This window comes from Emydura macquarii, unplaced genomic scaffold, assembly GCF_026122565.2.
Source record: "Emydura macquarii macquarii isolate MOO-44397 ecotype Brisbane River unplaced genomic scaffold, CSIRO-AGI_Emac_v2 contig_3692, whole genome shotgun sequence".
Lineage (NCBI taxonomy): Eukaryota > Metazoa > Chordata > Testudines > Chelidae > Emydura > Emydura macquarii.
The window spans coordinates 7069074-7081157 of record NW_027133829.1 but is presented as its reverse complement, the minus strand read 5'-3'; the positions used below and the strand labels follow the sequence as shown (position 1 = coordinate 7081157).

General features: G+C 47.0%; 1 protein-coding gene across 1 annotated transcript in view; it reads left to right on the top strand.

Moving 5' to 3' along the window:
* SORCS3 (sortilin related VPS10 domain containing receptor 3) overlaps positions 1–12084 on the top strand; it is a 429816-nt gene that overhangs the window by 190780 nt on the left and 226952 nt on the right. The window lies entirely within an intron of this gene.

Sequence of the window (12084 nt, the reverse complement as noted above, 5' to 3'; positions counted from 1 at the left end):
GCATGGCAGTGTGCAATTCCTTCCCTCTCTCTGCATGTCCGCACTTCATTTTCTCCCCTTTACTCAACCCAGCCCTCCGGGTGAACACGTGGAAAGCAAGGCAACCTGCAGTCCCCGCCTTGTGTTGACAGAGAGGGTGTCAGGCGATGGCGTGAGGCTCGTCTCACTGCACTGAAATTCAGCCTGAAGAAGAAGGAAAATTCATTCCCGGCATTTAAAAGCTGACTTAAAAATGAGACTCATGCCTGCTGGTAAGGCAGGTAAAGAGGAGAAGGTAATGGATGAGCTGTCACTTTTTCCTAATGAATCCCAGGTCATTGCATCCCGCTTGCAAAGGGATGGCCATCCCATGGTTCTTAATGGCACCCTGCAGGAATGTAGCAAGTGCTTCGTACAGTCACATTTTCTTGATTGCTTACGATGGACTGGGCTGGATGGGGTAAATTAAAATGTTCTTTCTTTTTCATGTGGAGTAAAAGCATTGGAGGAACTTAACTTGTCTCTGTGTTAAACCTGCAAAGAGGCTGTGACTGAATCATGCTGAGTTCAGGGGCGTAGCCAGCCCTGATCTTTTGGCAGAGCCTGTGGCTGATGCGGGTGGGCTGGCTGAAAAGCAAGTGCTTCCTGAACTTCCTGCTTCTGGTCATGGGACACCATGACACCAGCCACAGAATCTCCCCCAGGGATTCCTGTTCATACCTTGTGGTTGAATTAGAGTCCTGTGTAGTCCTCTTGGCCTGAATGGAACTACTCACATGCTAAAAATTAAGCACATGCATAAATCCTTGCAGGACTGGGTCTAAAGGGTTGGAGCAGTGGAGAATGATCGATATCCATTTTACAGGTAGGGAACTGAGGCATAAAGTAGATTAGGGGATTTGCCAGAGGTCAGACAGAGAATCTGTGGCAAAGCCAGGGATTGAACCCAGGTCCTTTGAGTCCTAGTCCAGTATTTTAAATACAGACCATTCTTTTTCTTGATAACCTTCTCAGTTCCCACTTTGAGGTAGGTACATTTTACAGATGGGTAAATTGAAGCACAGAGTCAATAAGTAACTAGTTCTAGATCACAACTCTATTGAGTGGCAGAGCTAGGAATAGTACCATGGCATCTTGGATCACAGTCAATCTGTTCCAACCACTGTCCCTATACTGTCCCTCCCTAAAGAAGAGAGAAATATGGATGCTATGTACATCTCACATGCATAAATCTCTGGAAACTCCATTTAGGATTAGACATGCATAGATTTGCTGTACTCTCTCCAATTTGTCCACATCCTTTCCAGATGTGGTCTCACCAGTGACGGGAATAATCATTTCCCTCATTCTCCTGGCAATGCTCCTACTAATGCAGCCCAATATGCCATTAGCCTTTTTGGCAACCAGGGCACACTGTTGACTCATATCCAGCTTCTTGTCCACTGTAACCCCCAGGCCCTCTTCTGCAGAACTGCTGCCTAGCCAGTTAGTCCCCAGTCTGTAGCAGTGCATGGGATTCTTCTGTCCTAAGTGCAGGACTCTGCACTTGTCCTTGTTGAACCTCATCAGATTTCTTTTGGCCCAACCCTCTAATTTGTCTAGGTCATTCTGTATCCTATCCCTGCCCTCCAGCATGTCTACCACTGGGTAGATTGGAACTGGGGACGCTGAGGGATTCAGAAATGGGCCAATTTTATACATTTGTTTTTTTCTTACCAAGACAGGTTTTTTGCCAGAGACGGTTTTATTGGGAAAACCTTGTGTGAAAAATGGGTGAATTTCACCCTTCTCGGGGCTCTACTGGCCTGGGACGCATCTATAGGCGTTCACAGCTCCAGATTCAAAAGTTGAGCTGTACAAGCGTTGCCTCCCTCTTCACTTGCAGCTTTAAATGTCTGCAACCTCTTACATGTTTTCAAAACGTTCACAAAATACTGACAGTCCCTTGTGAACACGGGACTCCGGGCAAAGTCGGGATGACTCAGGGTGCAACAGGCCAGAAGCTCTGCTGGTATAAATTGGAATAGCGTCATTGAGGCCCTTCCCTTGATTTCAGTGAAGCTTCGCTGACTTAAATCGACTGGAGATCTGGCTCTGTATTGTTAGTGGTATTACATCAGCGCATGGAGGCCCTAACTGAGATCAGGGCCTAGTTGTGCGAGGAGATGTACATAAATGGAGTAAGAAAGGGTCCCTGCCTCAAAGAGCTAATAATCTAAATAGGTAAAATAGTCAAAGGAAGGTTTATGATCCCCATTTTACAGATCGGGAACTGAGATACAGAGAGATGAGTAGATTTGCCCAAGGTCTGAGATATATGTCCCTGTCGGTTTCCTGATGAGCATAAAAAACTTGAATGACAGAATAGCTCACCCTACCCTCCTCCCCAAAGACCTGGCCCTAATGCCCACTCTCATCTAATGTCGGGTTTGTCTAATATTCCTGTCGCCGTAGTTTTGAGATCAATGGTAGCTCAGCGCCACCTAGAAGATAGTCAGGTCCAAGTTATGCCCGATGAGCCATGGTCACAAGGTACAAGTTCCTAGCAGCCTCATCGCCAAAGCTACCTCCACAGTGGGCACTAATTGACACCATTAGCAACCTCAGGAGAGAAGCTGATTTAAATGAACTCTCTTCTCTAGCCGGTGATCTCCCTGGGTCTGTTGTCAGGGCAGCTTGCATTGCTGGTGGGTGGGCTCTGCCGGTTCAGGAGATACATGGAGGTGATTATTGTTTCATGTTTCACCAGCACTACACTTCCTTATGTGACTGCTTCTCAGATCTGAACCTCCAGCCCTTCTGAGGTCAGGCCTATTGACGTGCCCCTATCATTCCTTTCTCAGCCCCCCTTTAAGGGAGTTTGGATTTAGATACCCTGGATCTGATGGTCTTTCTGATGGCCAGAAGAAAGAGAGGAGAGGATCTTACCATAATAGCAGTAGGAATTTCCTAGCTCTGCGTCTTTGGTTCGAATGCCCTGTGCCCCCCGTCTGTAGAGAATGCCAGGCATCGTCCTCGAGCAGTGTTTCTGTGGCCTGTGGGAAACGAGCAGCTGTCTCAGGTGTTGCCTGAGTGAGAACTGGCTCCGGTTCCAGCCATCCGTGGGGCTGCACGAGTTCGAAGTCCGTGTGTCGTCAGAGCAGATCTCTCTGCGGCACCAGGCAGAGGTTTCAGGTAAGGTTTAAGTTCCCCTGGTGCTTGGGGCAGCCTTGCCTGTCCGCACTAGGGATTTGCGGCTGGTGACCAATGGCTGCCATGGGGCCAATGTCCAAGGTGGTGAAGGCCTCGGTCCAACTCCAGTTAGAGCCTCTCGATGCCAAATGGTGCTAGTCAGCTGGCAGGCTCGAGAGAGAGGCCAGAGCCAAATCTCTTGCACCCTATCATTTGGCACCATGTTGCTCTCACGACTCTGGTTGTCTGTTGGGAGGAGACATGGGATGGAAGCTAGCATTGCCACTGCCTTGTCCTTGTCCCTGTCCCAGTTTTCTACTCACCTGTGTTGGAGTGTGAGCCTCAGATTTTCTTCCTATATTTCGTTCTCTGCTGCCCCCCTCTACTCTTGGGAAACTTCTCTCTCTCCTCAGCATCTGCTCTCTGTCCTCTTCTTTGTGACCATACCAAGGTGACCCATTCATTTCATCCCTTAGTGGTGCCTACCTCCCCAGTAATAAATTCCCTTTGCCGTCTCTTCAAGGCCCCATTGTCTCCTCCTTTTAATTATTCCTGCTGCTTATGCATCAGGCCATTTCCATGTTGTTTGTCATGAACCTCTGTGCGCTCTACCTTCCGTTCCCCACCTCCGGCTTTTCTTACAGTTTGTTTTACACTTGCATAACTGTCAAATCCATTCAGTTTTTTATTACCTGGCGTGTTGTCTCGGCTGCATGGCACTCTTCGCTGAACAACTCAGGGAATATGCACAGCTACAGACTGGGGACCGATGGGCTAGGCAGCAGTTCTGCAGAAAAGGACCTGGGGATTATAGTGCTTAAGAAGCTGGATATGAGTCAGCAGTGTGCCCTGGTTGCCAAGAAGGCTAATAGCATATTGGGCTGCATTAGTAGGAGCATTGCCAGCAGATCGATAGACGTGATTATTTCCCTCTATTCGGCACTGGTGAGGCAGCATTTGGAGTATTGTGTCAGTTTTGGGCCCTCCACTACAAAAAGGATGTGGACAAGTTGGAGAGAGTCCAGCGGAGGGCAACAAAAATGATTAGGGGTCTGGAGCACAAGACGTATGAGGAGAGGCTGAGGGAACTAGTTTCCCCAGGGCATTTCAAAGGAGGTGCCAGCAGGAAAGATTCTGCAGCCCAACGAGGATCCAAAGGCGCCTGCTGCACCTGCACTGAGCAGAGACAGAGACACCAGTCAGAGGTGGGGAAGAAGATGGGCAGAAACTTCTCAGGAGAAAAGAACGAGGAAGGACTGACCGTTAATGAGTGGCCTTGGCGGGTCCAATGCCATTCCGGCAGCCCGTTGCTGAGGGACGTTCTGAATAATCAAATTGTTGGGGTTATCCAGAGGGCACATCACAAGCAGAGAAGGGGTGGCAGAAGCCACGCTGCTCAACCCTGCCTGAGGAGATCACTTCTAACGCTCTGACTACATGCCAAACCAAGGTTGCCAATTAGTGCCAGCTGTGTTTGGACAGCTTCCTAATGGGCACGGAATTGTGACCACAGAGACCTGTTGTAGATGAAATAAATGGGCTAAAGGTGTTAACAAACCCCCGTCACTGTCCAACATTAAACAACGTTAAACGAGGTCCAGGGCTTGGTATACCGAGACCTCAGATCTCAGGAAACGGTGGGGCCATGGTAGTGAAGTGCACTTCAGTAGCTTCTCTGTTCCTCTTTTTGTTCTTTCATTTCCCCCACAAACTCTCCTTCTTTCGGGACCCAGAAAAGGGAGAGAGGGGTTGCCTAACCTGTTTGTCCACCAATTAGACCTAATATCCGACACATCAGTTTTGGCTGGTTAGATTCCAGCTCTGCATCTCCTGTTTTTAACAAGCATAACTTCAACAGTCCTTGAATCATATGCTTGGCCTTTTTGGTTTAGACCAATTCAGCTATTCCCTCTCCCTTTCATACTTCTCCCATCAACGTTTGTTGTTATGGCATTTTTTGAACTTTTACAAACTTTTTACAATGCAGCTCACACTTCGGGTAAATTTGTCGGCCCAATTCTCATAGCAGACCCCTGAAGAAACATCAGACAGTCACTGATGTTAGTCACTGCTAACTTGTGGTTGGGCTCTAATTATTAGCCTAGTGATAGAAAGCTCTGTATCTGCTTGCCAATCCCACGAGCCATCTCGTTTCCATGCAAAGATTCAAACTGGGGGAGCACAGAGGATACCTTTTTCCTGCCCCCAGAACAAAACAGAAACCCACTGCTTCTAGACAGCTCATATCTTCTTTAGTTTGAACTATGAATCATAATGACTAATGCACAATGACAGCCAGTTTTGCCTTGTCGATCTCCTCTGCACAGTATAAACTGAAGCTTATCAGCAGAGGTCATCTTCAAGTCTGGCAAGCCTTCAGTGATTGGAGCTGTCATTAAGGGGAAAAAAATTGCTTTGGTATCATGAGCCGGTTGCTTAGGAGGAACTTTTTGCAGGGTTTTGTTTGGAGACCATGCACATTAAAGTGGAAAACTTTAAATCCATGGAATCAAGGACAAATAAGAGCTCACCGAAAGACGTAAGGTGATCTGCTTGGTTTTTGACATTAGAAATTCAGATCTTGTCCACCCTGGAAAGCTCTGTGGACGACTGGAGAATTGGTAGAATTGTGATATCAGAGGTACCAAGGAAGTTAAACCTGATGAATTGAGAGGGAAATGGGTTTTATGCAGACAGTTAAAGACCCACTGGTATTTTCAGATAACACCTATTTAGCTAAAATACTTGGGGGCGGGGGGGCGGGGGGGAATGCTCTCCCTGCTGAGGAGTTGGTTCCATGCACCTGCAGCTAAGGGCTGAGAAAGGTCCCATGACACATGACTGGCTCATCCAAGAAGTATCCAACAGACAGAGGGAAGGTAACATGTGGCATCCTTGATATTTTGAAGTAGAGAAAAGAACCTCCAGGCCTCATTGGGTGTGGGGGATTCATAGATTCCAAGGGCTGAAGGGACCATTGTGATCATCTTGCCTGACCTCCTGTGTAACACAGGCCGCAGAACTTCCCAAAATAATTCCTAGGGCAGATCTTTTAGAAAAACACCCATCTTGATCTAAAAATTGTGAGTGATGGAGAATCCACCACAACCCTTGGTAAGCAGTTCCAATGATTAATTTCTCTTGCTGTTAAAAATGTATGCTGTATTTCCAGGCTGAAATTGTTTAGCTTCAAATTCCAGCCACTGGATTGTGTTATATCTTTGTCTGCTAGATTGAAGAACCTATTATTAAATATTTGTTCCTCATGTAGATACTGATAGACTGTAATCAAGGAACCCATTAACTTTCTCTTTGTTAAGATAAATAGATTGAGCTCTTTGTATCAATCAATATAAGGCATGTTTTCTAATCTTTTAATCATTCTTGGGGCTCTTCTCTTCTCCAATTTATCCACACTTTTTTTGAACTGTGGCTACCAGAACTGGACACAGGATTCCAGCTGTGGTCACATCAATGCCAAATACAGAGGTAAAATAACCTCCCTTTTCCTACTTGAGATTCCCCTGTTTATGCATCGTAGGATGGCATTAGCTCTTTTGGCCACAGCATCGCACTGGAAGCTAGTGTTCAGCTTATTATCACACTCCCAAACCTTTTCCAGAGTCACCACTTCCCAGGATAGATGGAGCCCATAAAGATGGCCTGCATTTTTTTTGTTTTGTTCCTAAATGTTTACATTTGTTTGCAATTAGCTTTATTAAAATACATGTGGTTTTCTTGTGCCCAGTTTCCCTAGCGATCCAGATTGCTCTGCATCAGTTACGTCGTCTCTTGGTTATTTGCCATTCCCCCAGTTTCTATGTCACCTGGATAGGGATACTCAGCAGCACATCACAGGAGACATTGGAACATCAGAGGAACAAACCCAAAGGGGCAGCAAGGATGGAGCAGAGTTGACCATTGCCCCCCTTAACCCAGAAGGGCCTGGATCCTATTGGCTCCAAAGTCACAGAGCATTGATGGTGACGTTGAGCAAATGCCCTCCCCTGCAGTAACAGTGACCCAGGGGGCTTTGTGCGCTGGTAACTGTCCAATAGCTGAATTGTGGAGGGTGAAATTCACCTCTGTGCAGTGGAGCCCAAGTGAGTCTTAAGTGGTCTTGTGCCGGCGCAGGGGGGAATATCACCTGGGTAGGACAAGTAGCGTGCCAATAGCCTACAGCTGCTGTGGAAATAAGCTGAGAGAGAGAAAACAACAGGGACATACAAGGGATGGAGGGGGCACAACAACGGCCTTGTGAAACCGGGGCAATGGGTCGGCTCCCCAAAGCACCGGGTTCTGGGCATTTACTGTTCGTTTTGAGTACGCAGGTGCAACCTCAGTGTCTCAGGATTTTTGGTGCCTCTCAAACTGGGTGGGAAGCTGGTGACTCTTTCAGAGGGTTTCTATGACTAGCGTGGATTTCCCTCAGGCTCGCTGACATTAAGGCCTGGCGTATACTCTGGCATACCCCTGATTTAGCCACAGGAGTCCAGCAAAGGGTGCAAACAATTGTTGATTCCTGTGCATGGACAAGAGGAAGCAGGGTTTGTATTGCTCTTGCTCTTGTCTGTGTTTAGGGGGGGATGCTGGTGTAGCTACCGGGATTGCAAGGCCACTGATGGGTGAACTGGGGCTATCTCTGAGTGTAGCTGTCAAGCACTGGAGGGATCTCTCCACATTTCACAACGTCCCCAGAAGTTCTTCTTCTCAGAGAGAGGCAGAGGCACATTCAGAGGGCACAGTAAGGGAAGAGGAGAAAGAAAACGCACACACTCACCCTGAGAGAGAGACAGAAGACCGCTGCTTGCAGGGAGACTTGGACACACTCACACACTCCCAGCTAAACAATCAGTGTTTGCAGCTCTTCTGGTCCTGAGGGGCTGATCCATATTTTATAGCCTGTTTCCTCAGCCGATGGTTCAGGATGCAAACAAACAAAACCCCACCGCTTTCCTGCTCTCTCTCCCTGTCGGAGCGTGGGCTGGGCTGGGTGGGAGACCAGGCCGATGGGACAGTTCTGCTGACAACGAGTCAGCTGGCATTCAAGGGAAACATGTCCTTTCTGAAGACAGGCTCATGTGGCATGGCTTCTTCCTGGCGGTCCCAGGTGGGTCGTTGTCTGCTCCAATATTCTCTCCTGCTCTCTCTGGCCGCCTCCATTTCATTTCCCCAGGCTGAGTGCTTGTTATTGCAATATTGGAAGGTGCTGGCACAGGCCCATTTGTCTGTGGGGTTGGTGAGGAAGCCCAAGCTCGTATCTGTAGGGAATCACATTGATTTCCTTAGGTGCTCATTGCATTGAGTTATGACTGGTCTTGCAGAGGGAACTTTCACACTCCACATTCGGTGCACAGACCTGGCTGTAATACAGTTTGGGAGCAGGTGTATCGTGGTTTAAATGCTTGATAGCTTCTCAGGGCAGTTGAATCAAGCAGGTAATTTTCTCTCCCTTGCATTTTGACTCCCATATGGTTACAGAAGAATCCACAAGCTCCAAATAAGTGACTTACCTTATAAATCCTCTTTTTCCCGCTGGAGTACGCAGGTTTCAATACCACTGTTGCTTCAACGAAAGCTTTGACTAAAACAGGGCTTGTATGCCTCCCTTTGACTGGATCGACTCACTTGTTGTCCCTCCAAAATCAGCAGATATGCTTCCTTCAGCGTAATTTGCCTCAGCCCTACAAGGGGCGCTGGGTGTGGTGTATACGAGGGTGAATGGGCGCGTTGTGCTTCGCATTAAAGCAACATGAGGGCTTTGTATTTCGCAGGTCAGTTATTTTTATGTAGGCTTCCCCTAATACAGCAATGAGAGACGGCTGGGTCTTGCAAGGTGCTGCTTCCTGCCAACCAGATCCCATCTTCCAATGTGGAGGTTGACCGTTGATCTCTTCTGCCACATCCTTATATGACAATGAGAGCGACTCCACACAAATCAGTCGGTCTGTCGTAGAGTTTTATACTGCTGCCCATCACTATAGTCTCTGGGCAGCTTCCATATAAAACAGGTTAACAAGAGCGACCCTAATGGACTCCATGAAGACCTTGGCCCTTCCCTCTTTGGAGGTTATATAAAGCTCTGCTTTGGTAGGATATCCCAACCAGAACTGCAGCATGCATATGTGCAAGGCCTGTAACCTGTTTACTTTTCTTCTCTTTCACCTGGTGTATTTTGCTTTGTCCCTGGGGATCGACCTGCAGCTTTGTGTTGAGAGTGGAAAAACTGGCCACTGCAGTGTTTGGTTTAGACTGATGACATGTTGTGAGTAGAGCTGGGTGAAAAATGGATATTTTAGTTCAGTGTTTCTCAACCTTTTAGGTAGCAAGTACCCCCTAACTTCTGAAAATCGTAATAAGTACCCAACACTCTGAGAAATACGATACCCTGGACGACTGTATTTCTCGTAAAGCAGGAGAGTTCTGAGTTCTGCAGTGCTGTGTGGCTGTGGCAGGTCACAAAACCCCTGCTGTTTCTCCTCTCCTTCCTTCCTCCATATAGGAGCAAAGGTCAACGTCAGCCAGTCACTATGGCCTGATGGCGGGGTCACGTGGTGTTGTTCTCTTCACACAGGTGGATAGCAGCGCTCCCCATGGTTGTCCCTAGAGGAGTGTGGGTTTGGGGCAAATCACACTGTGTGGGCCTCCTCCTTCCCAGTTGGGAGCTGGGACTGGGTGGGAAGCAGTCGGCTGCCACCTGGATTCCCCAGAAGTCAGTGGCTGCCACTTGTCTACCTTCAGTGGTTTTTTCGCCGCGTACCCCCTGCCTGTATCTTGTGTACCCCAAAGGGTACGCAATCACTGTCCTGGTTCAGAAACTATGTTTTAGTTCATTTGGCAATTTCACAATTACTAAAACAAAATCATTTTGGGTTGGAATGAACAAGAATTTAAAAAAAAGCCTCAGTCAAATTGAAAATGTGAAAAAAAAATTGCATTTCAGGTCAAACAAAATGTTTTGTTCTGACAAAATCAAAATGTTTCTTTTAGATTTTGAACTTTTTACTTTAAAAAAAAAAAATAAAGGAAATTTTGAACCAAAAAGTAACTTCAAACCAAAAAAATTAAAATATTTTCTTTTGAAAACGTTGAAACTGGCTGTTTTGAATTGGTTTTGGTCTTTTATTTTCAAAATGCAAAATTTGTCGAAATCTACACGTATTTGTAAAAAAAACCGTAACACTGAATCTGAATTTTTTTTCGAAAAGAAAAGTTGTGTGAAATTTCCCCCCCAGCTTTAGTTGTGAGGTCAGTGAGCAGCAATGTAGAGGAGAATGAACTTTTCCTACCTTTTAATGTAAAACGTGCCCCTCCTCCCACCGTACCAGCTTCCACCATTGCTAATCATTATATTGTTGTTCGTAGTATTTATTGTATCATGTCAGTACAGTGATTTTCATATATCAACCAATTAATCCGGAGTAGAACTCTTGTAGTATATAGCAATACGTAAGTACTATTGCTATTGTCAGTTATTATTGTACTCAATATGCCGATCAGCAAACTGAGCGCAAGAGTTGGGAACCCAAAAGTCCTGACTTTCAATTACCCTGTCCTTGAGCCACTAGATTCGCCATCTCCTCCACTGGAGTAAACAAAATCAACTGCTAGGTGGCCCTTTAAATGCAACACTTTAATGGGATCAATTCAATGGATCCCGTTGTGACTGTCTCGGGTCATTCCTGTGATTGAGCTCATCCGCCCCGTGTGAAATGTATACTTCGAAAGCACCTCTTGCCATGGATCCCTGGGCACTGGGTGCTCTCAGGTGGATGGCCTTTGAATCATAGACGTTGGAAACGGAGGTATCGTAGTATAGTCACTGAGAGCTAGATTCATGTCTAACGGTCACTCTAGGTGCCTGAATCCAACATGTAGACACTACTGGCACCCACAATCCCCTCTCTCCCCCCACTCAGCTGCTGCCTCCCTGGAGGCGCCTAAATTCCCTAGGCACCTACATTTCCACTGTGAATGTCTCTGAGGTGCATAAATTTCAGCAGCTGAGCGTGCACCCGGCAACCCACCCAGCAGCTTGGTGCCTAACTCACAGTGGGATTCATGAACGAGACGTTCCCCTGCCTAGGTAGCCTTCGGGTCCTGATCTGGTAGGCGTGCTCTAAGCATAGAAGAGGGGGGATGAGAGGAAGAGCAGGGGATGGTCCCCTGGATAAATTTTAGCCCAGTTCAGTGGTTAGGGCACTTTCCTGGGAGGTACAAGTTCAAATCCTTTCACCACATCAGCAAAAGGGGGAATTGAACCTGGGTCTTCCACATCCAGGGGCATGCTCTAACTGTACTAAGGCTTCTGAAGGCAGTTGCCTACTGCTAACTCTGCCCATGCAGTGTGCAGGCAGCCTGGGCACCTAGTTCAAGGCTGTGAATTTCACTAGGCAGCTCGGTTCATAAAAGTTATTCACTGCAATGGTGAGTGCGTGCAGCCCGTTGGCCCCCTTGCTGAAGTTAACTCCGAGTGAGCATCAGTAGATGTGAGCCCATCAATAGATGTGAGCCATTGCTTATAGGGGTCTGCTGACTAGCCAGTAGATGTGAGAGTACAGTCTAGTGGTTAAAAGTGGAGTCAGAGCTCTCATTTTGTTCCCTGCTTCACCATTTGCTGTGTGATCTTGGGCAAGTCATTTGGGCCAAAATGTTTGGACTTTGGTGCCCAAAGTTGGACATCTAATTCGTTTTAAGCATTTAAATAAGTGGCTTGGTTTCCAGAAAGGGAAGGGGAGGGGCTGGTAGTTGCAGGTGTTCAGCACCTCTCAATATAGGCCTCCTATTTAGGTAGCTAAATATGCATTTAGATGTCTAACTTTAGACACCTAAGTTTGAAACATTTGACTTCACTCTTCCAATGCCTCAATTTCTTCATCTGTAAAATGGGGATAATGTTTCCCAACGTGGCCTCTGCAACTTTGTGTCTGGTTA